This window comes from Schistocerca gregaria, chromosome 9 (assembly GCF_023897955.1).
Source record: "Schistocerca gregaria isolate iqSchGreg1 chromosome 9, iqSchGreg1.2, whole genome shotgun sequence".
NCBI lineage: Eukaryota > Metazoa > Arthropoda > Insecta > Orthoptera > Acrididae > Schistocerca > Schistocerca gregaria.
The window spans coordinates 254,787,715-254,812,055 of NC_064928.1; the positions used below are offsets into that span (position 1 = coordinate 254,787,715).

The 24,341-nt window shown below is 38.1% G+C and overlaps 1 long non-coding RNA gene across 1 annotated transcript; it reads left to right on the top strand.

Moving 5' to 3' along the window:
• The first annotated feature begins 6,104 nt into the window (after positions 1–6,104).
• LOC126291879 (uncharacterized) lies at positions 6,105–21,049 on the top strand. Its single transcript, XR_007551902.1, has 3 exons — positions 6,105–6,249; positions 6,738–7,154; positions 20,668–21,049. It is a non-coding gene; the product is annotated as an uncharacterized LOC126291879 (long non-coding RNA).
• Positions 21,050–24,341: the final 3,292 nt, after the last annotated feature.

Sequence of the window (24,341 nt, forward strand, 5' to 3'; positions counted from 1 at the left end):
AGTTCAAGTCTTGGTTCGGCACACAGTTTTAATCAGCCAGGAAGTTTCTGAGTATGTTGTGCAGAATTAGAGTGAAAAGTGTTCTTGCTCATAGAGATACTAATGCTGCGAACCATGATATTCATAGTGTTGACAATTTTAAAATCGACAGAAGCTTAATTCTGTCTATGTGTAATGCAAGTTGCTTGTACAAAGATGATAAAAGAAACAACTAAGTGAAACTGAAAAACAACAAAAACAAAAATAAGCCAGAAAAGGAATGAAATCTGAAATTTCAATTAATGTGTTACAATCCCTGAAAACAACAAAATCAGCTGAAGTACTTATACTACTGGCCATTAAAATTGCTACACCAAGAATATGACGTGCTACAGACACGAAATTTAACCAACAGGAAGAAGATGCTGTGATATGCAAATGATTAGCTTTTCAGAGCATTCACACAAGGCTGGCGCCGGTGACGACCCCTACAACGTGCTGACATGAGGAAAGTTTCCAACCGATTTCTCATATACAAACAGCAGTTGACGGTGTTACCTGGTGAAACATTGCTGTGATGCCTCGTGTAAGGAGTAGAAATGCGTACCATCACGTTTCCGACTTTGATAAAGGTCGGATTGTAGCCTATCGCGATTGCAGTTTATCGTATCGCAACATTGCTGCTCACATTGGTCGAGACCCAATGACTGTTGGCAGACTATGGAATCGGTGGGTTCAGGAGGGTAATACAGAACACCGCGCTAAATCCCAACAGCCTCGTATCACTAGCAGTCGAGATGACAGGCATCTTATCTGCATGGCTGTAACGGATCGTGCAGCAACGTCTTGATTCCTGAATCAGCAGATGGGGACATTTTCAGGACAACCACCACCTGCACGAACAGTTCCAAGATGTTTGCAGCAGCATGGACTATCAGCTTGGAGACCATTCCTGCGGTTACCCTAGATGCTGCATCACAGAGGAGCGCCTGGGATGGTGTATCAAACGTCGAACCTTGGTGAACGAATGGTGTGGTGTGGGGTGCCATTGGTTACATGTCTCAGTCACCTCTTGTTCGCTTTAACGGAATTTGAACAGTGGACATTACATTTCAGATGTGTTACGAGCAACTGGCTCGTCACAATATGCCAGTCACTACTCTTGATGAACTGTGGTATGGTGTTGAAGCTACATGGGCAGCTGTACCTGTACACGCCATATAAACTCTGTTTGACTCAATGCTCAGGTGTATCAAGGCTGTTATTATGGCCAGGGGTGGTTGTTCTGGGTACTGATTTCTCAGGATCTATACACCCAAATCGCATGAAAATATAATCACATTTCCGTTCCAGTATAACATATTTGTCCAATGAATACCCATTTATCATCTGCATTTCTTCTTGGTGTAGCAATTTTAATGGCCAGTAGTGTAAAATTGTCAGAAATTGAATGTTTGAGAAAGAAGTTTTAAGTAGATTTAATTTCTTTCACATAGGAGATGCAGATGGAGAGAGAGATAGAGAGAGAGAGAGAGAGAGAGAGTGAGTGAGTGAGTGAGTGAGTGAGTGTGTGTGTGTGTGTGTGTGTGTGTGTGTGTGTGTGTGTGTGTGTTTATTACATTGGTAAGTGTGCTACAGAATGGCTGGTCAAAGTCAAATATACAGGGTAGTTAATGCATATGGGCAGAGATATACAGGGTGTATGTTTACCTGTTACACACACTTGATCGCTAGTCTCGACAGGCTTGATGGGACGAAAAATCAGCTTTCTTGATAAACATTCAAACTGTCACATCACAAATAATCATTGATGACTCGCCACAGTTTATTGAAATATAGCTAATACACAGTTCTGTGACTTCATATTGCATAGTGTAGCCATAATGACAAATTGAGAAACATAGTACTTGTAACATAAAATTTGTTACAAAAGGACTTTTTTGTAAACAAATAAATTTAAGATTACGAATTCCTTAACAAAATTCAATGAGAAACTTCTATTATGAAACTTCGAGCTTTCTTTCAAGATTAACTGTAACATTCTACCATCATTAATTCATGAGAAGTGACTGTGGATTTTAATCTGTCTGCTCTGTGTCACTTTTTTCATGCGCTGGCCGTTTAACCCTTCAGTTGACCCTAACATGTCTGGCTTAAACAAACAGACAGTGTTGCATAAATGTAACCAAGTGACATTTTGCTGTGCACTATCCTCCAGATGATCACTCCACTTGGTCAATTATGCTGTGTGTGGTGCACATCTTGACTAGGTTCATATCGGACTTCATATATTTTTTAAAATAAGCAATTTGTTCTTTGCCTAACCCCATATAGTAAATATAATACATGACAAACTTGGATTTGAAAATTAAGATCTGGTGGCCACCCTGATGTTTGTACAAAGAACAAATTGCTTTTCTACAAATATATTCTGAAATTATGTAGAGCCTCAGTTTCATTATAATAGGTAGCAGCCAAAAGCGAGGAAATGTCTGGCCATAGTGAGATTTAACATGGCAAAAATTGGGGAAAAGTGACATTTCAATTTCAATATTTTTGTTTGGTTTTGTTATATAATTTAGAACACTTCCTCCCCACAGAATCTGAAACAATAGTATTACTGAAGTAATTTGTAAATTACTTTTGTGTAGCAATCATATAACTTGTCTTGAATTGTCCTAAATGGGGCTGTAAGTGGTGCCTCGACACTACTTAATTATGTTAAGCTACCATGGAATATGCCATATCCCAGTCAGTTTGCTGCCTTAACTGTGCATTTGGAGGGATATCGAATAAAAAGTCACAGAAGTGGATGCCTTTGAATATATCCACAAGAAACCAAACTGAAACTTTCAAAGGAATTTTACATTGCAATGTTACAAATTCTTTTTCTACCAGCTTTACGCAATTTTTTGATGGCATATAAACTGCCATTTTTTTTGTTATAAGATAAATGATCATTTAACAATAAAATAAACACACAATTGTAGCAAGCAATGAACTTTGTAAAAACAGATATTCATTTAACTAAGTACTACAAATTACAAAAATATCATTGGATCATCACAACCCGTGAGTGTTCCAGCACGGTAAGCACTCGCTTATTAAAAATATTGGCCACATTATGTTTTCCTCCCCTTTTCCACAAAAATGACTGCAGTGACAAAATACACCATTCCACTTCTTATAAAAATGTAACAAAACATTTCACTAGTATAGCTGAGAAATCGTCAAAAAGCTGCTGCAAAACAGATATTTTGTCCTATTCTCCTGAGTAATTGTACAACTAAAAGACTGTTGGTATGAGGAAAACAGGTATTCACTGATGATACATAATTTTGTTTCTCGTAAAAAGAGTTGTCAACATGTTTCACCTGGCAGCATGTAAAAACGGTAACTAATATAAGGAATTTCGCAGTAACTAGATTAAATGTATCTCTACATGTGTAAAGGCCATATGACAAGACTTTTTATTGTTAAAATTAATGCTTGATTCAGTTATAAATGAGAAAAACAATAACTATCTCAAAAGATTGGAGCATATGCGGCCTATGTTATTGAAGATGACAAGTAAACACCAAAGATAAAAATGTCCATGCTAGGTTCATCCAAAGCGAGGCAATCCTATTGCCTCTAGATACCTTTAAATGCTATTGGTTGGTCTCGTTTAGAGCCGAGCTGTCCCCAACGGCATGTCTCATTGCTGCACTGTTTCACTCATCTTTGTGAAATGTGTTCGATACATGTCAGGAGGAGGCGGTGAGTTTCGCGCCATGTACTACCAACTTCTGTGATGTAATAGTGTGTAAAGGACATGGGTAGAACTTTTCTGTGCCATCAGTACTCAGCACTGAGCATGCGTAATTGCATACCTTGTTGACACTTTTCAAGAACATACGAGTAGTACAGTGTTTTCATGCATAATGAGTTGTGTATTAAAAAAAATGTAAAATTTATCATTTTCATTCCGAATGGGAACATGAAATTTTTGTAACAGAAAGAAATGGCACATGCATTTGTTTATTGTGTGACACTAAGATCACATTTGTGAAAAAGACAAACGTCAAGAGACATTTCAAAACAGTGCATGCACATGTTAGCACAGAGTTTCCTCTAAACTCCGAACTGAGAAAAGAGAAAATCAAGAAACTTAAAAATCAATTAAGTGTTCAACAAAGCATGTTCACGAAACCAGTAGGCAAAAGTGTTGCTGCCGCTCTTGCTTCTTATCGTGTTTTGAATGTATTGGCAAAAAGGAAGAAACCGTTCGAAGATTGTGAATTCATAAAAGAAGCATTTTGAGAAGCTGCTGACAAGTTGTTTCATAATTTGAAGACCAAGTCTGAAATAATTGCTGCCATCAAATTCCTTCAACTTTCATCAAGAACGGTCACAAGGAGAGTTTGAGAATATATCTAATGATGTTTTCTCTCAACTGAAAACAGATTTGGATGAGTGCTGTTATTTTTCAATGCAAGTAGATGAGTCTATTGATGCAACAGGTACTGCTCAGTTGCCAGTTTTTGTAAGGATGGTTTTTAATAACTTTACTGTCAAAGAAGAACTTTTGAAAGTAATTTCTTTGAAAGGCTGTACAAGGGGAGAAGATATATTTCTTGCCACGAAGCAACTCATTCTATCGGAGAAAATACCTATCCACAAGCTTGTAAGCATGACCACAGATGGAGCCCCAACCTTGAGAGGTTCTAAAAGTGGTTTTATTGCTCTGTGCCAAAGAGATAAAAGTTTCCAACTGTTTTTAACTTATCACTGTATTTTACACCAGCAATCTCTGGGTGGAAAGTTTTTAAATTTAAATCAAACTATGAATACTGTTGTAAAAATAGTCAACAAAATTAGATCTCACTCTCTTCAAAGAAGAGTTTTCAAAGATTTGGCAAATGAACTAGAACTACAGTATGGAGATTCACTGCTCCACACTGAAGTGCGTTGGCTCAGCAAGGGAAAAGTGCTGCAACGTTTCCACAAGCTTTTACCAGCTATGAAACTGTTTTTGCAAGAACAAGATGAGAATAGTCTGTCAGCTTGTATTGAAGATCCTCTCTGCCTTATGAATTTTGCTTTCTTAATTGACCTAACAGAAAAGCTTAATGAGCTGAATTTGAAATTTCAAGGCAATGACAAAGATATTGATGGTATGATATCTGAAGTAAATTATTTTACTGAAAAATTGTTTTTGTAAGAGTACTGCCTTAAGAGGAGTGAATTAAGACATTTTCCAAGACACAAACAGAAGAAAGTGAGATGCCTTACAATAGTGAATGTCATGCAATAATGATCTCCAATTTGAGGGATGATTTCAGTGATCGGTTTTCAGACTTCAAAAAGATTTCAGTGGTAACCCAGTTTGTATCTTTCCCTTGGGCTAACATTGAACTATTGAATATATCTCCGTCCACTGCAAAAGTTTTTGACATAGATGGGGCAGCTGTTGAACTTGAAATAATGTCATTCAAAAATGATTTGTTTCTCAAAAGTGTTACATAACCCAAAACCTGTTGGCCTCTAATTCCTCAGGAGAAATACCCCGTACGTTGTTTGCTTCTACCTACCTGTGTAAACCACTGTTTTCAAATATGAACTTTATTAAAAATAAACACAGAACAAAGTTGACTGATGAACATCTGGACTAGTGAATTCAACTAAGTGTAACAAGTTATGCACCAAATATCAAGGACATTTTTGACAACACAGTGTGGCGTCACCGCCAGACACCACACTTGCTAGGTGGTAGCCTTTAAATCGGCCGCGGTCTGTTAGTATACGTCGGACCCGCATGTCGCCACTATCAGTGATTGCAGACTGAGCGCCGCCACACGGCACGTCTAGAGAGACTTCCTAGCACTTGCCCCAGTTGGACAGCCAACTTTGCTAGCAATGGTTCACTGACTAAATACGCTCTCAACTGCCGAGACGATAGTTAGCATAGCATTCAGCTACGTTATTTGCTACGACCTAGCAAGGCGCCATTATCAGTTTCTATTGATATTGTGAATCATGTACCGTCAAGACCGACGTTCGTCATTAATGGATTAAAGTTAAGTATTCCACCAGCTATGCCCATTTTTCTAAATTCTAATTTTCTTGTCCCATTACAGGCCTCACACAAGCCTGCGTGAGCTAAAATGCGTGCCTTTCGGCCTCCTCTATTAACACAGTGTTGGCTCTCCTGCCAACCACAACACACAGCTACTCAGATTTCACATTAAATGTGAAATAATTCTTGTGTTGTTAATGTAAGAATATAAGGTAAGAATATACAAGAGAGTATTATGAAATAAAATTATTATGTTTCGAATGAATAGTGAAGATTTAAAACCTTTATTTTAAATAGTTGTTTTACAGTACTAGTACCCAAAAATTAAAAAAGTAGCAATTGAATTTTTAAAAGTAGATTACTTTGATATGTTGGTACAGAACAGTAGATTGTGAAGGCTTTATGCTATTGGAAATTTCATGTAACTTAAAAATGCAGTATCAGTAACTGATGCAGAAATTGCAAGTTTTGTCGATATGACTCTGTGATCTTTGGTTAGTAATGTGATTTTGACACCTTGTATTTTTGACCCCGGTCGAGAGTTGTTGTTTTTGTGTTTCTTGATAAATGGGTGGTATCCACTATGCACGTGGTACTTTATTTTTGTGATTACTAAATTACTTTAGAGTTCAAAGTTCTGACACTAAATATGTGTTTCTTCTAAACAAAAAAATCATGGAATCTTGCTTAATGATTTCAGTAGTCTGGTAACAGTCAAAACCCACACCTTTTTCATCCAGAGGAGCAAAGGAATCAATCACTGCCCAGACAATGAAGTCACATGTACAACAGATATTCAGCAGCATAAAGATAAGCGACATCATGTTCATCTCTACAAATTATTTTACATCCATTAGTCACACGGTCTCTTTACGGAAATAACTTTGCATCATAGTAAAGAGGGTCCATGACAACTGGGAGCTCATCCGGGATGAAGACTTTTATATGTACATGGATTGAAATCTATGTTTTGGAGGAGCCTAATCCAAAAAAACAAAAACGACTTTCTTGGGTCTAATAATCAGGTGGTGCAAAGAAGTGCCGTACATGGAATTAAGGGGAGACGAAACAAAACAGCAAAGTGTACTGACCACATGAGTGAAGACCCACTAAATAGGTAAGTAAATTTGTGTAGTGCTTTTTATTCCTTTTATTATTTTCTTTGTGAAATTTTACGAAACTGACCATTGAAAAAGATTAAAGTGGTGCCAAATCCGAACAGGATTGTGAAAATTTTTTACTCTCTGGGACCTGAGACATGCTGATAAAAACGGAATACGAGTCATTCAAAGAAGCAGATCAAAGTCTGACTCCATCCACACAGGTGATGTCACACATAAAATCAATGTTACAGATGATGGAACAATCGTTAGCTTTAAATCAAACGGTTGCAGCACTCTTACAAGCTAGTGAGGAACAGTTACAAAACATGAATCAGACGGTCGCGGACATTTTTCGGGTTGTGGATCAGAAAATTGACAAATGACTGAAATGAGTAATCAAGAATGTAGAACACACTATAGATCAGAAAGTGTCACATCTGAAGCAAGTGATGAACAAAAAAATTGACAATGTCTTACTTTGAGCTAATAAACTTCTCGACATATCAAAGACAGACAAAAGACTTGGCACGGCAAAAACAAAGATTTTGGTGTTAGACTCTAAAGTAGGAGAAGTAAAATCTAGTCTGAGTAACAAAATTCAATCTGTAATAAATGAACTGGTCACCGACAGAGAGAAAAATGTAAAGAGTTTTGTTAATGTTAACAGACAAATAGATACAGTTTGTGTAAATGTAAAAGCTATGGCTGTAGATGAAAGTGGAGTAGATTCGAAACTAACAGTTGTGAATGATAAAAGGAAAAACACTCAGTGACACTGTAAAACTCCACTAGGTTGAAACTAAGACAAACATCAGTGAACTAAAAAGTACAATATCAGAGTTAAACCATAATTTTGAAATACTTAGTAATTACGTAGGTAACCAAACTTTTTTCTATGAACACATGTACCTTATTATCCAACATTCCAGTAAAGGACTTTACTAATGAGTGTAGTTTGCATCCTGTCAACTTTCTGCAAAGTCGTAGGGACAACTTTTTGCCTAATATGGGTGAAAGTTCGAAAATTATGTTTGTCAAAAATTTTTGAATGGGGTATCTTTGTCATGAGCCAATCAAAATTTTTCTATGGACATGACTTATGCAGAATCTGAAGCAGAGTTCTCAAAACAGTTCTGGTCTGAAACTGAACAAGCCAGAATAAGGAGCGAGTTACTGAATGGACCTAATTATAGGGAAACACTGGAGACTGTGAAACAGTTTTGTAAAAATCAATTGAAGGAACTTATACATTTGAGTAAACCCTTTGATGAGCTCACACAACTTGATGCTTTAAGGAGAAGATTGATAACTTATGTGGAATGGGACCTATTATATGGACCAGATGACAACAATGAACAATTCTAAACTACGTGATAAACCAGACATAATCATGGACAAAGTGGGGAAACCACAAAATTATTTCAGTCACACTTAGAGAGGTGGGAATCATAGTTAGGGAAATACTAGTTTTAACAGAAGGGAAAACAGTAGATCTACAACCATTGTTTTCATGACAGGGAACAAAATAGTAACAATAACAATAATTTCTACTCAAGAGAAAACTATAATATCCAATCGAGAGGATAATCTGGGAACAATTGGAACAGAAACAATAACTGGGAGTTTAACAGAAATAATAACAAGGAGTTTGATAACAGGAGTAGGAATGGGCACGAACATAGCGACACTAGTAGTCAAAACACTGTGGGAAGTCATGAAGTAAAAAATTAGCTTGCACTCCATTGTTGGTCCACAAGGTAGAGGTGAAAAGCACAGATAATAAATGGACATATACCAGTGACTACACTGTACCAAAAGATACATCTAAGTCCTCCTCCGGGGACACTGCCTTAACTGTCCGTGCGGGCAAGGAGGTTAGCCAGACAGGCCAAAGGGGAGGGGCCAGACAAAGAGTATCCCATAATGATCTATTGATATCCTGTATCATAGCCTTTCCTTTTTCCTTATCATTCTCCACCAAAACTGTAGTGTGAAAAGGTCAACGGCTATAGGGGCGAAAGAAGATGGCCAATCATTTCGAAAGAAGATTTAACGATTCCCAACGGTCATCAAGGCGGATGAAGCTTCTCACAACAGAGTGGCATCTGTACTCCAGTGGAGCGGCCATAAAAGGCGTCTGATCTCAGTGGGGCAGCCAGATTACATCCTCTGGAGCTAACCATCTCAGTTGTAACCACGTGACTGCAAATGTGGTAGCCAAAGTCGAAACTTTGGCTTGTGAAGCAATCGTGAAGCACGTGATAATTACAAATACACCCCAGGGGACTAATCCCTCACTGGCTGAGGTCAACGCAAGCAGGCTATCGGATTCTGGGGAATGGGCAAAATGAAACAGTGAACCTACCAGTACCCCAAAATCCAATCTAAATCACGGACACAAAATCAGACCGACACAGACTTTTAAAATGGGAACTGTAAACATGCAGACAACTATGTTTATGGGAAAGCTAAAGCAATTTCTGGACAGTATGAGAGAACTTAGGATTGATATACTGGGACTACAGGATAGAAGATTCAGTGGCGAAAGCATGATGGAATCAGAGGGATATGTAATTCTGAAAGGGAAACTCGGTGCTGGAGGGCCAAAGCAACCTTTTATGTTTGGCACAGCCTTTGTAGTAGATCGTAGATACCTGGATAGTATCACTGCATGGAAAGGCATAAACGAGAGGCTATCATATCTGACAATGAAAACAGGAAGCAAAACCTATACAATAGTAAATGCACGTGCACCAACAAATGATAAGAACAAAGAAGACAAAGCAGGAACTGAACATTTTTGGTTCACTTTGGATAAGGTAGTGGCAGATGTGGACAAAAGATGTGTCACTATTCTGGTGGGAGATTTTAACGCACAAATAGGCACGGAAAGGAAGTTTAGAGGTCCTGTGGGAGATTATCCAGCCCACAAGAGAACAAACAAGAATGCTGAGAGATTAGTGGACCTGTGTAGGAGACACAAGATGAAAATAATGACCACCCATTTCAAAGCTGAGACAAGCAAGAAAACAACGTGGGTCAGACCTGGAAAAGGGACTGGGGAAAAACAGCTAGAAAAGCAGCAAAATGTCTGCTTGTGTCTGTGTATGTGCGGATGGATATGTGTGTGTATGCGAGTGTACACCTGTCCTTTTTCCCCCTAATGTAAGTCTTTCCGCTCCTGGAATTGGAATGACTCCTTACCCTCTCCCTTAAAACCCACATCCTTTCGTCTTTCCCTCTAATTCCCTCTTTCCTGAAGAAGCAACCGTCGGTTGCGAAAGCTAGAAATTCTGTGTGTGTGTTTGTGTGTTTTATTTATTGTGCCTGTCTATCAGCGCTTCCCCGCTTGGTAAGTCTTTGAACCTTTGTTTTTAATATAAAGAAGTATGTAAAATATATATAATGGATATCGAGAAATAAGACAATACTCTTAGACTGGTAAGAAGCCATTATAATACCACTACACAAGAAAGAGGACAAGAAGGTACTGGATAACTACAGGGGCATCTCTCTCTTAAACAAAGGGTACAAGGTTTTGTCGAGAATCTTGTTAAACAGAGTTGAAGAACAACTGGGACCAACAATTGGATAGCACTAGTGTGGCTTTAAAAAAAATGGAGGAACTGTACAGAACAGATATTTGGAATAAAAAGGATAATATAACACAGACACAGAAAAGGAAAAAAGATAATAGTGATATTTGTGGACTTGCAAAAGGCCTACGATTCAGCTGACAGAAGTACTCTGCTTGATTTGTTAGAAGACAGAGGACTGGACACTACAACACGTGCAATAATAAAGGAAACGTTAAGCAACACTACTGCCACGATCAGGCATCGCAGTACACTGTCAGTCAGCTTCGAAATAAAAACAGGAGTCCTACTAGGGGATGGATCGTCACCAATTTTATTTAACCTGGTTTTGGAAGAAGTAGTGATACATTGGAGACAACTAAATAGTAATATGAAGATCGAAGGTGTGCAAATAGGGTACAAAGTCAAACATGATGCAACAATGGACTGCCTGGAATTCACAGATGACATGGCACTCTTAAATGAGACAGAAGAAAAGGCAAAGACAGCACAAAAAATCTAACCGAAAAAGCAGAAAAGGTCAGAAAGAAGATCAAATATAAGAAGACCAAGGCATTGAACACTGAGTCTGACTGGAAGATAGATGGTTGAGTGGTTGAGAAAGTCAAAAATATTCATTATTTGCAGGGGGAGGGGGGGGGGGGGGAGATAACTAGTGGCATACATAGCAACAGTAGTGCAGTAGGCATGACACAGCGAGACATATGCAGCACCAAAAAACATGGGGACAGCTGGATATCAGAACACAGCAGGAACTCTATGAAAATGTTGAACCCATATTGAGCAAGATACGGAGGATTTTCAAAAAATGGTTCAAATGGCTCTAAGCACTATGGAACTTAACATCTGAGGTCATCAGTCCCCTAGACTTAGAACTACTTAAACCTAACTAACCTAAGGACATCACACACATCCATGCCCGAGGCAGGATTCGAACCTGCGACCGTAGCAGCAGCGCGGTTCCGGACTGAAGTGCCTAGAACCACTCGACCACAGCGGCCAGTACAGAAGAGGAGATTACGATTTGGGTTACGATTTGTTGGGCACATCGTGAGGATGAATGTGGAGAGGTTGATGAAGAAAATATGGAATGCAACATGTCATATGGGAAACAACTGGGTGTAGGAAGTCAGAGATGACTGGAAGGCTGTGGGGATAAAAGAAAGGAATTTGCAGGCAATAATATGGGACAGGGATAAGTAAAAGGGTTGGTGGATGGCCACAGATGGCCAGACACCAAACTCAAAGTTATCTTAACAGAAGAAGACAGAAAGACTCGAAGGGAGAGAATAAGAAGTATTGGGAAGAAAGAAGATGTGCAAAACAAGCCACACATGATCCTGAAGCGTCCTAAGGAAGCAGAAGAAGAAGAACATCTGAAGTAATGAGTAGTTATCTTAAAAATGTGTACTACCTCATAAACACAGTAACTGTTAAGAATGAACACACTGGTCGTAATAAAGAGCCAGAGGATGTGATTGACTTAGATGACTTTTATGAGTTGACAGAAACTTGTAGTTTGTCAGAGGATCAGCACGTTAACAATTTACATGATTAGGAATTCAAGCACTGATGAGAGAACAAGGTGAGCAAATTGTTGACACTGATTTAATGGGCAAAGAATTAAATACACTTGGGCGTTTAGGTGTTGTGGGAGAAACTGATACTATGCATGTTGTAGATATACGCAAGGATGTTGTTAACAATTTAAGTGGTGTTAATGTCAGTGTCACGACCAATAGGTTCTGTAATCCAACATCGTATGAAGAAATGTGTGTAGATGATAAATATTCTCTGAATAGTAAACCTGACTGTGCAAGTAGGCTACCATTTGTAATGAACAAAGGTGAATTATTTCTATATAATATGTGGCTAAATAGTGATTCAATTAGAAATGATAGTAATTTTAGAAAAATGATTCTTAATGTGTGTTAAATTTCATATCCTGATTGGTGGGGAAAGACTAAATATATTATTCTTGAACAACTGAAAGATAAGGACTTTAGTGACTAATGTTATACTGATGAAAGTGTTTGGATTAATGAAATTATCAATGCAAGTGACAGTGTTAATGGTGTGTATGTTAATGTAATGACAGTAGGTAATAAAAGTGACAGTAATATAGGTAATTGTAATTCAGGAAGTCATTGTTTTAGTAAAATTGAAAATGATTTATTGTATGAATATGTTCAGTCCGAAAAAGGTGATGACATATGTAGTCCATTCTTTATAGTAAACATTGATACCAGGGAAGGCAAGTGCCTTATACACACAAGAAGTTAAGCGTCAGGAATATCTTATGAAATGTTATGTATAAAAAAATTTACTGATTTTATGATAGAGTTTCATGTTCTCGAAAAAGTTTATTATTTCTTTAAAACATATTTGCTATATTAAGTGTTTGCAAGGTAGTTTCTTTGCGTGTAATATGCCCATCATGTTAGTTCTTGAGGTTTCTATATGTCTATTCAATTTGAATGATATTTGATAATGTGTGCAAGTTTAGCTTGTGTAACATTCTCACACGACACTCGTTGAGACATCGTTTAGAATGTAAATTACTAATCAGCACTAAATCTGCCTCACAACAATTAGCAGTTTTTAAATTTTTTTAATCTTAACGACAGAGTCTTAATTACTACACACCTAAGTTGTTGAAACGTCCAACTAAACAAAGGGGAGAATCGTTTTAAGTAAACAATATGAATTACTGTATAATTGTTTCTCAAACACTACAAAGCATAGGCAGTAATATTTTTCTAATTTGATATATACATATAATATTAATACTTTCAAACAACCTGGACTCTACCCTTGCACTTTTACTTTGAATATGGACTCCTGTAACAGATTGACTGTAGCTTTACTTTTGAAAACAATTTAATTTTTCGTTTATCCTTGGTGTAGCTGTTATAATGTGCAACAAGACATTTTACACCCAAAACTTTAAAGCATTTGTACTACAAGTTTATTGAGTTTATTTTTAGTTATAGGATCCTTTTTGGACCAGTCCATACCTTTGTAGTGTTACTCAGACAGATCCTGTAAACCTCTCCCCCTAAATAAACATTACCGGAACGTAAGTCTTTCCGCTCCCGGGATTGGAATGACTCCTTACCCTCTCCCTTAAAACCCACATCCTTTCGTCTTTCCCTCTCCTTCCCTCTTTACTGAAGAAGCAACCATTGGTTGCGAAAGCTAGAAATTTTGTGTTTGTGTTTGAGTGTTTTATTCATTGTGCCTATCTACCGGCGATTTCCCGCTTGGTAAGTCTTGGAATCTTTGTTTTTAATATATTTTTCCCATGTGGAAGTTTCTTTCTATTTTATTTACCGGAAGGTTAAGTATATATCCTAACCATGTACTTACATAAAACCATTGTGTAACCTAAAGGTGATCTCCATATTTTAATTTTAGACTATGTGGCATCATAATCAACAAAACAATGCAAACAGCTAAGCTGTGGAAATGGAGTTGCTTCATTACAAGTAGAAAACAAACCTATTAAGGGAGTTCAGGAAAGTGCAGATGGACAATGTGTCACATAACTGTGAATATCGAGTAAAGTGGTCAACAAAAGAAAGTAAAACAAACCGATAGTCAAAAGTTATAAGCTTTCAACGGTTTAATGTGAAGTGTTACATTATAGACTCATCTAAGTGAAAACCATAAATCATCTTTTGTATTTCATCTACCTTAAAATTAACAATTAATGTTTTCCTTTACTTTGTGTAACATAATTTCAATATTAAACCTAATGTCATGCCAACTGCTAGAAAGTTAGTGAAGTTCAAAGAAAACAGTTCTATTAAAAATTTTAATTTATTTAAAATCATATTTTTGGCAGTTCCATTATTCTGGTGTCAGAATTTTGTTTGCATGTTCATGTTATAAAATTCTTGGGGGAGCTATTGAAATGGAACTGACCAATAGAGCCCATTCTGTTATAAAATGCTATACACTAATTAAAGTTGTTTCTGACAACTTAGTATGATGTTAGGGCAGGTGTTGTGATCAGTGCAAGGAATGAAATTTACTTCATGAAGAAACATAAATTACTCACTTTCGGCAATGAAGTAAAGATCTGATGACATATTACCGTATGGTGGGCAACGTTTGTGCTTGTAGTGATGTAGTAAGATTAATGAAACAGTTAAACATACCATACGAAAATGTTGAGTGGCACTTGTTTATTGATGCTTCCAAGACAAGTCTGAAGGCTGTACTATTGCGTAATGGTGATACTTTTCCATCTGTACCTGTAGGGTATTCTGCGACTATGAAAGAGAACTGCATAAATTTGTCAAGAGATACTTGAAGCTATTAAGTATAAGGAAGAAAATTGGAAAATATGTGGTGATCTCAAGGTGGTTGTTTACTAACTGGTCTCCAAAGTAGTTTCACAAAGTATTGCTGTTTCCTTTGTCTTTGGGACAGCCGTGCAACAGATAAACATTATACAGTTAAGCAGTGGCCACCACGAGAGAAATTGGCTCCAGGGAGAGAAAATGTGAAATATGTACCTTTCGTGAATTCTCAAAATGTTTTCCTTCCCCAATTGCATATTAAGCTTGGCCTTTGAAGAATTTTGTCAAGGGAATGGACAAAAATGCTAATGGTGTCATGTATGTATGTGAAGTGTGAAAAATAGAAAACAGAAGAAAGTGATGATGATACAGAATTGGAAACTGAAGGAGAGTGAAAGTGCTGAGAAATATAGAGAATTAATCACACAAAAATTTCCAAAAGAAGTTTTCTGCTATGTAGAAAAAGAATGGAGTTTATTCAAAGACACTGTAGTCAGAGCAGCACAAAAAGTATGTGGTAGAACTTCTGGAAAGGAAAAGTAAGACAGACAAGTTGGTGGGATGATACAACCATCCAAGCAGTCAGAAGAATAAATGGAGCATGGAGAAAATGATGGAAAACTAAAAATGACGAGGACCATAGAAGATATATAGAGGAAAAGAAGAAGTGCAAATAAATAGTGGAAACAGCAAAGAAAAGGGCATGGGAAGTGTTGTGTACATAGTTCCGCGTAGTCAGCGCGTACACAACTTTCCCACTAGAGCGCGCCCCGCTAAGCACAACAGTGCAGGCGCAGCGCTCGTCCGTCTCCGCACTATGAGATGGCGCTGCCATAAAGACGGACCAAATTCTGCTTCCGCCAATCTGCGTATTAATATGTAACGCACCAATGAGATTGCTGCTAACGTAGAACCTTTTCTCCTCGAGGATCACACTCGCGCAGTGATACCTGAATGCTCGAGGTATTATAACGAGTGTACAGACCTCCGATCAGTCAGTCTGCATTAGTCTATAGTCAAGTTTCAGTTGCACCTAATAAGATTACCATATTCCTGTACATAGCCGTGAAGATAAATGTATAGACACTTTGTCAAGTATCAGAGATATGTGAGAATAAGATTAATGTACAAATACCAAAGGAACTTCAGATTGTCAATTGTAAACAGCTTCCAGAATCAAGTTACGTAATATCTACGATTTTTATTATTTTAATAAATGTGTGTGAAAATTAATCAAGTTCTGTTTAAAGTTGGTCACCGTCAATCTGCTACTCTAAGCATGCAAGTGGCATTTGTATCGTCTGACCTAACGGCAGAAGATAAGCACGCCATGATAAGACCACGAGACATATTGCTGACACTCGTCTACTTTGTTAGAGCAACAAGTCAAACAATCTGATGGTGTGTGTACCAAAGGTCTTGCAGTACGCACACCACAGGAAGAGTTTACAAAAATACTTGAAGAAGATGTTAAGTGTAATAAGAAAAAGTTCTATAAAATGATGAAAAATAAAAGGAAGGCTTCTAAAGTACCAGCTAAGATGGAAACAGAGGATGATAGTCCAGCTGAAGATCCAGGGAATATAAAAGATCTCTGGAGATAACATTTTAAGAAACTGTTAAAGGCTGAGGAGCAGGTACATGAGGGAAACAACAAATAATGGAGAAATTGAGAGAAGTGAGAAGCAGAATTAGGACAAATTACATGGGAAGAAATGGAAATATATGTGAAGAAGATGATTGAGAGGAAAGCCCCAGGACCTGATGAAGTATCAGTGGACATGATAAGAGCAGCAGGTCCAGTAGGAATGGAGTGGCTGCATAGAGTACTGTGAAGTGTGTGGAGAAATAGTAAAATACCTGATGATTACAGAGGAATAGCCCTTATGAGTCATACAGTCAAGATTTTTGGGGAGCTGAGTGAACAACAACATGGGTTTAGGAAAGGAAGAAGCACAATCAACCTGATATTTTCTGTCTGTCATCTGATGGAAAAAAGTTGGGAGTATAACAAAAGGGCGATAATGGTTTTTATAGACATAGGAAACACATATGATTCAGTTAACGGGGAAAGACTCTGGGAAGAAATGACGAAGATATAGAAGATGGATACACTAATGTAATAAAGACAATGTACAGAGGACACAATTGTGGAATTACAAAACTGTTGGGGAACTCTGAATACTTCGAAATGAGACAAGGACTTAAACAAGGAAATGTTCTATCTCCTGAACTTTTTAATGTTATGATGGAAGGAATGAATAGGGCAAATAGTAACAGAAAAAGACAAAAAGATGATTTTTGCAGATGATATGGTAATATGGGGCAATAAAGAGGTAGATGTACAATTACAACTTGATGCATGGAAGGAAATAATGAAAAGGTATGGATTAAAAATAAATAACAATAAGAGGGAAGTAATGGTAGTTGGAAGAGACAAAAAGATCAATGTGTATATTACTTTGAATGGAGAACCCCCTCAAAGTGGTAGACAGTTTCACTTATTTAGTGAGTGAAATATCTAGTGATGGAAAAATAACCAACAAAATTAATATGAGGTTACTGAAGGGAGGTAATTTCTACCAAACATTAAAACACCTGATTTGGAATAAGTAAGTTTCAGAAAAAGCAAAACTCCTTATGTATGAGAGTTATTACTTTCCTATTGTCACCTATGGAGGAGTAACATAGTCAGTGACAGAAAGGGACTGGAGCAGACTGCAAGCAGGAGAAATGAAGTTTCTCAGAGCAGTTAAGGTAAAAACAAGAATGAACAGAGTAAGGCATGTAAATATTAGAAAGGACCTTAAACAAGAAAGTATGAGAGAAGAAATAAAGATAAGAGATTAAGATGGTACGGGCATGTTAAGAGGATGCGTGGGCAGAGACTTCCCAAAATTATGGAAGAACTATGGAAAAAGACCTAGAGGGCACCCAAGAACATTGTGGAAAATGGGAGCGAGAATATCTGTGGAAAGGAGAGGTGTGACCTGGCAGCAAGTGGAGGAAGAAAAGTGGTGGGAGGACTGAGCCAAATGGAGAGGACTCATCAGCACCCAGACCCGGCAGCAGCTGGAGTGGGATCCGGATACATACATACATACATACAACCATTAGTTAAGCTTGAGACCATTATTATAACATACAGTAAGGTGCAAGGAGTTCCCACCCACAAGGCTGTTCAGAGCCTACTTAATTTGGTAGCCAAATTAATATGTGACAATAATGAATTGTTGAATCGATTGTCCAAGTATAGATCAACATCTAGTGTAACCTCTCCCATACTAGATTAATCAGAGATACCCTTGTGACTACCTTCTCTGGCAAGCCAAGTGGTGATATAGAAGCATTTTTTTGCTGATTTGTTAGCAGCTGCTAAATTTGGCTCCTGGTCAGATGACAAAGTTACAGTTAATCAGGGCCGCTAAGGCGTATGTATTATATCACAAGGAGTTATGAAATTCATTAACTTTTGCAGAATTGAAACAAGGTTTGCTCAAAAGATTTAAAAAGTAGAATAGTTATCATTTTTATAGGATAGAGTTGAACTCCATGACCCAAAGACACAATGAAACAATAGAAAGCTTTGTGGATAAAATACGAATAGTTAATTTTAACACTTACCAATTGTCAGCCAGTGATGAAGCCAATATGTTATGTTCTACAAGAAGCAGAGAATAGGGCCTTAGATTATTTTTTGCTAGGATTGCCACCCAAAACTTCGCACCATGTTATGGGAGAATTTCCAAAGAATTCAACTGACACAGTGATTGATGCAGCAGCATTAGAGGAAATAGATGCATATTTTCCACAGGGGTTCTTTGTTTCGTGTGCGATCGGCAGGGAAATGCCACAAAAACTATCATCAACCACAGTGTACAAATTGTCAAAGGGTGGGCCATCACATTACGGGTGTAGCTGTACAGGCAAATTTGCAAACAGGGGCCCAGTAAACAGGAACAGGGATCCTGGAACCGCTGCCAGATGTTCCTATTAAAATTCTATGCTATTAGAGCGCATACAAAGGCGGAGTGCTGGTTACCAGGCACTATTAAGTGTAAAACACAGACTATTAGTCAACATTGGGGTTCACATGTCAGTCATAAGTAAACAGTGCACTGAGGTCAGGAGATATGACCCTCCAACATGTAAGTTAAGTGATATAGGAAGAGATGATATACATTCAGTAGTCTGTACATCACTGTTTTTCACACTGAGGGTGTAACATTCCAAGAGGATGTAATCCTTGGGTTAGATTTCCTGAATAAACATCACACCATAATCAAACTCGGGCAGCAAACAGTGGAGCGCCAGGCGGCACATTCTTCCATTCACTCAGTACTGTACCTGTGATCTACTGTCGCAGTGGCACTGTCTTCTCCTTGTGAATTCACTCATTGCATTAGTAACAAGCAACTACAGCCTGGTGCGGAGTGCTCTGTCTTGGAATCGAACCAGAAACCCTCAGATTCGGTGTCTTTTGGTAGAGTTCATCAACCTCTAGGTTCAATACTGAAGAGTTGCAGAATTGCTCAGAACTGGAGATATTTCTAATGGAGGGAGTCATTATTCATTAAATGGCACAGTTTTTGTGCAGCACATTGAGGTTATTCCATATCAAGTGTCCTAGAATAAAAAAGGGTCCCCAATCGACCATCTCAGATTCAGTTCAAAGCTTGTTTTTGTATATATATATGTATGTGTTAGGTGTATGAGCAAAGTTTTAGCTCAACTGTTAGAGTGCGCAGTGCACGGTGTGAAGAATTTAGTTAGCTTTGTGCATCTTCTGTGATATCTATCACTCTGAATTTTTGTATCCTAGTACAACATTTCTTGCTGAATGCAGCAAATTCCTTAGAAAATACTATCCATTATGCTTCTTGGTCTGAAAGAGCCTTGTAAAATTTATCGCAAAAGATTCAAGCCTTACTTTAACCATCCTTTACTATAAGGTAAAGGCAGCTGGAACCTTGGTTTTTGGGCTGCTAGCCAACAACCAGGTGCTCACTATACTACACCAGTATTAGCATCTATGAGTGAATAGTTCTGATTTCATTGTCCCTTGTCTCAAGCATCAAACTGAAAATTGCAAATTTCTAGCACTTTTCTCAAGATCAGTTTTCTATATTGCTATCAACTCTGATCTTCCTTTTATTGACACCACCACTGGAAAGAGCACATTTTTTGCTAGAAGAGACTTGAAAAAACAGAATGGTAATCTTCCATATAAGGCGTTTAAAATAGATTAAAAGAAATCTAAGCTGCTACACTTACCGCATGTATTACAGTGTTGGCAGCTGTTGTGCTGGAAAATGTCAAGGCACTTGTGGTGTGTTTTGTTAGTACAAATTATTTGCAGCATGATCTTTTGTTCCTCTGATGTGCAGGTACAACTGTTTCATATATGGATTCCAGAAACTTCTGGAAGTTAGATATGCAGGTATGACTGTTTTATAACAAGGCTCTAGAAACTTCCAGATTTTTCTGTATGCTCTTCACTACTCTTATTTTATACGTTCACACTATGTGTGATGTAATTTGATTAGGGTAACATTCATGTTTGTATGCAAATTGTCAATCATTGTATCAGTCGTGTTTATTACCTGTGAATGTTTACCTTACAGCTTGGTTGATTCCTTCAATCCATTGTTGAATCATTACTGAAGTTACAACTTACTATGGCTTCAAGCAATGGAAATGTGGACCTAGAGCAGTGCACCATTGAACAAATCAACAAGTCTGTGTGTCATTTAACTTAGTTCACCAAGTACAAATGCCTTCTGAACTCAATTGGTGACTTCTCTGAGGAGAATCAGAATTTGCTGATTCGATGAGTTGGATTTCATCTTGATTGTGATGCCAAAATATGTTTACATCATGAAGCAGAACTTCTCTGACAGGCTACAAAATTTTCATGTTCATGTGTTGAAAAATACAGACTGCATGACTGTTGTTGAAGAAAGAAGAGTGGAAATAGCTTGTAATTTTAAATTAAATTGTAATTCATGTGGCTATGAATTTTCGTTTTCTCCTCCTTAAAAAAAAAAAAAAAAAAACGGACACTGGTACCTATGAAAGCAATTATAGGCTATCATCTGCTCTGAGGTGTCTTGGACAGAGCAGAGAAGAAGGTAATTTATTGTGGGTTTTTTTGAACATGCCTCTACCTTGTACAAGGATTGAAAAAAATAAATAAAGAAACGTCTGATACTGTATGTGACACTACCAAAGTTTCAATGAAGAAAGCATTGGAGTAACTGGTGGAAATATACCAAAAAGAAATAGATCCTGGGGTAGATATTCATGACAGTGAATCTCCTACAAATTTTACTGACCTGTGTGTGTCTGTAGGTGGGACCTGGATGAAAAGGGGCCACACATCTCTGTATAGAGTTGCATCTATTAATGGTATTGGCTCAGGTAAAGTTTAAGATGTAGAAATTATGTCTAAATACTGCCACCATTGTGCAACAAGGAAAATGTCCAACAATGAAGACAGTGAGAAACTGTGGCAAGAAAAGCATACAGTAGCATGCTCTAAAAATTATAGTGGCTCAAGAAGAGGCATGGAGGCTGCTGCAGTTGTGAGGATGTTCTCCAGATGTGAGGACCAGTATGGTGTTCCACATACTAAATACCTTAGAGTGGGAACTCCTCTCCATTCAAAGCTGTAGCACATAAAGCTCAGTACAATACAACAATAGAAAACTTGGAATGTGTCGGCCACATCCAAAAGAAGCTTGGTGGTAGGCTTGCTGAAAGAGAAGAAAGATGAAGTACTTGAGGATGGAAAACAACTAGAAGGAAAAGGCAGGCTTACTCTGAAAGACCCCCCCGCCATGAGCCATGGACCTTGCCATTGATGGAGAGGCTTGCGTGCCTCAACGATACAGATAGCCGTACTGTAGGTGCAACCACAACGGAGGGGTATCTCTTGAGAGGCCAGACAAATGTGTGGTTCCTGAAGAGGGGCAGCAGCCTTTTCAGAAGTTGCAGATGCAGCAGTCTGGATGATTGACTGATCTAGCCTTGTAACACTAATCAAAACGGCCTTGCAGTGCTGGTACGGTGAACGGTTGAAAGCAAGGGGAAACTACAGTCGTACTTTTTCCCGAGGGCATGCAGCTTTACTGTATAGTTAAATGATGATGGCATTATCTTGTGTAAAATATCCCGGAGGTAAAATAGTCCCCCAATGGGATCTCCAAGCGGGGACTACTCAGAAGGACGTTGTTATCAGGAGAAAGACAACTGGCATTCTATGGGTCGGAGCGTGGAATGTCAGATCCCTTAATTGGGCAGGCATTTAAAAAGGGAAATGGATATGTTAAAGTTAGATATAGTGGGAATTAGTGAAGTTTGGTGGCAGGAGGAACAAGACTTCTGGTCAGGTGAATACACGATGATAAATACACAATCAAATAGGGGTAATGCAGGAATAGGTATAATAATAAATACAAAATAGGAATGCGGGTAAGCTACTATAAACAGCATAGTGAACGCATTATTGTGGCCAAGATAGATATGAAACCCACGCCTACGACAGTTGTACAAGTTTATATGCCGACTAGCTCCACAGATGATGAAGAGATTGATGAAATGTATGATGAGATAAAAGAAATTATGCAGATAGTGAAGGGAGACGAAAATTTAATAGTTATAGGTGACTGGAATGCGGTAGTAGGAACAGGGAGAGAAGGAAACGTAGTAGGTGAATATGGGCTGGGGGTGAGGAATGAAAGAGGAAGCCGCCTGGTAGAATTTTGCACAGAGCATAACTTAATCATAGCTAATACTTGGTTCAAGAAGGTTGTATACATGGAAGAAGCCTGGAGATACTGACAGGTTACAAATAGATTATATAATGGTCAGACAGAGATTTAGGAACCAGGTTTTAAATTGTAAGACATTTCCAGGGGCAGATGGGGACTCTGACCACAACCTATTGGTTATGAACTGTAGATTAAAACTAAAGAAACTGCAAAAAGTTGGGAATTTGAGAAGATGGGAGCTGGATAAACTGACAGAACCAGAGGTTGTAGAGAGTTTCAGAGAGAGCATAAGGAAACGATTGACAAGAATGGGGGAAAGAAATACAGTAGAAGAAGAATGGGTAGCTTTGAGAGATGAAATAGTGAAGGAAGCAGAAGATCAAGTAGGTAAAAACACGAGGGCTACTAGAAATCCTTGGTAACAGAAGAGATACTGAATTTAATTGATGAAAGGAGAAAATACAAAAATCCAGTAGACGAAGCAGGCAAAAAGGAATACAAACTGCTCAAAAATGAGATCGACAGGAAGTGCAAAATACCTAAGCAGGGATGGCTAGAGGACAAATGTAAGGATGTAGAGGCTTATGTCACTAGGGGTAATATAGATACTGGCTACAGGAAAATTAAAAAGACCTTTGGAGAATAGAGAATCACTTGTATGAATATCAAGAGCTCAGATGGAAACCCAGTTCTACGCTAAGAAGGGAAAGCAGAAAGGTGGAAGGAGTATATAGAGGGTCCATACAAGGGCGATGTCCTTGAGGACAATATTATGGAAATGAAAAGAGGATGTAGATGAAGATGAAATGGGACATATGATACAGCATGAAGTGATTGACAGAGCACTAAAACACCTAAATTGGAACAAGGCCCAGGGAGTAGACAGCATTCCATCAGAACTACTGATAGCCTTTGGAGAGCCAGTCCTGACAAAACTCTACCATATGGTGAGCAAGATGTATGTGACAGGTGAAATGCCCTCAGACTTCAAGAAGAATATAATAATTCCAATCCTGAAGAAAGCAGGGGTTGACAGATCTGAAAATTACCGAACTATAAGGCACGGATGCAACTACTAACACAAATTCTTTACGGACAAATGGAAAAACTGGTAGAAGCCAACTTCTGGGAAGATCAGTTCGGATTCCGTAGAAATGTTGGAACACGTGAGGCAATACGGGCCCTACGATTTATCTTAGAAAATAGATTAAGGAAAGGCAAACCTATGTTTCTAGCATTTGTAAACTTAGAGAAAGCTTTTGACAATTTTGACTGGAATACTCTGTTTCAAATTCTGAGGTGGCAGAGGTAAATTACAGGGAGTGAAAGGCTATTTACAATTTGTACAGAAACCAGATGGCAGTTATAAGAGTTGAGGGGCATGAAAGGGAAGCAGTGGTTGGGAAGGGAGTGAGACAGGGTTGGAGCCTATCCCCGATGTTATTCAATCTGTATATTGAGCAAGCAGTAAAGGAAGCAAAAGAAAAATTTGGAATAGGAATTAAAATCCATGGAGAAGAAATAAA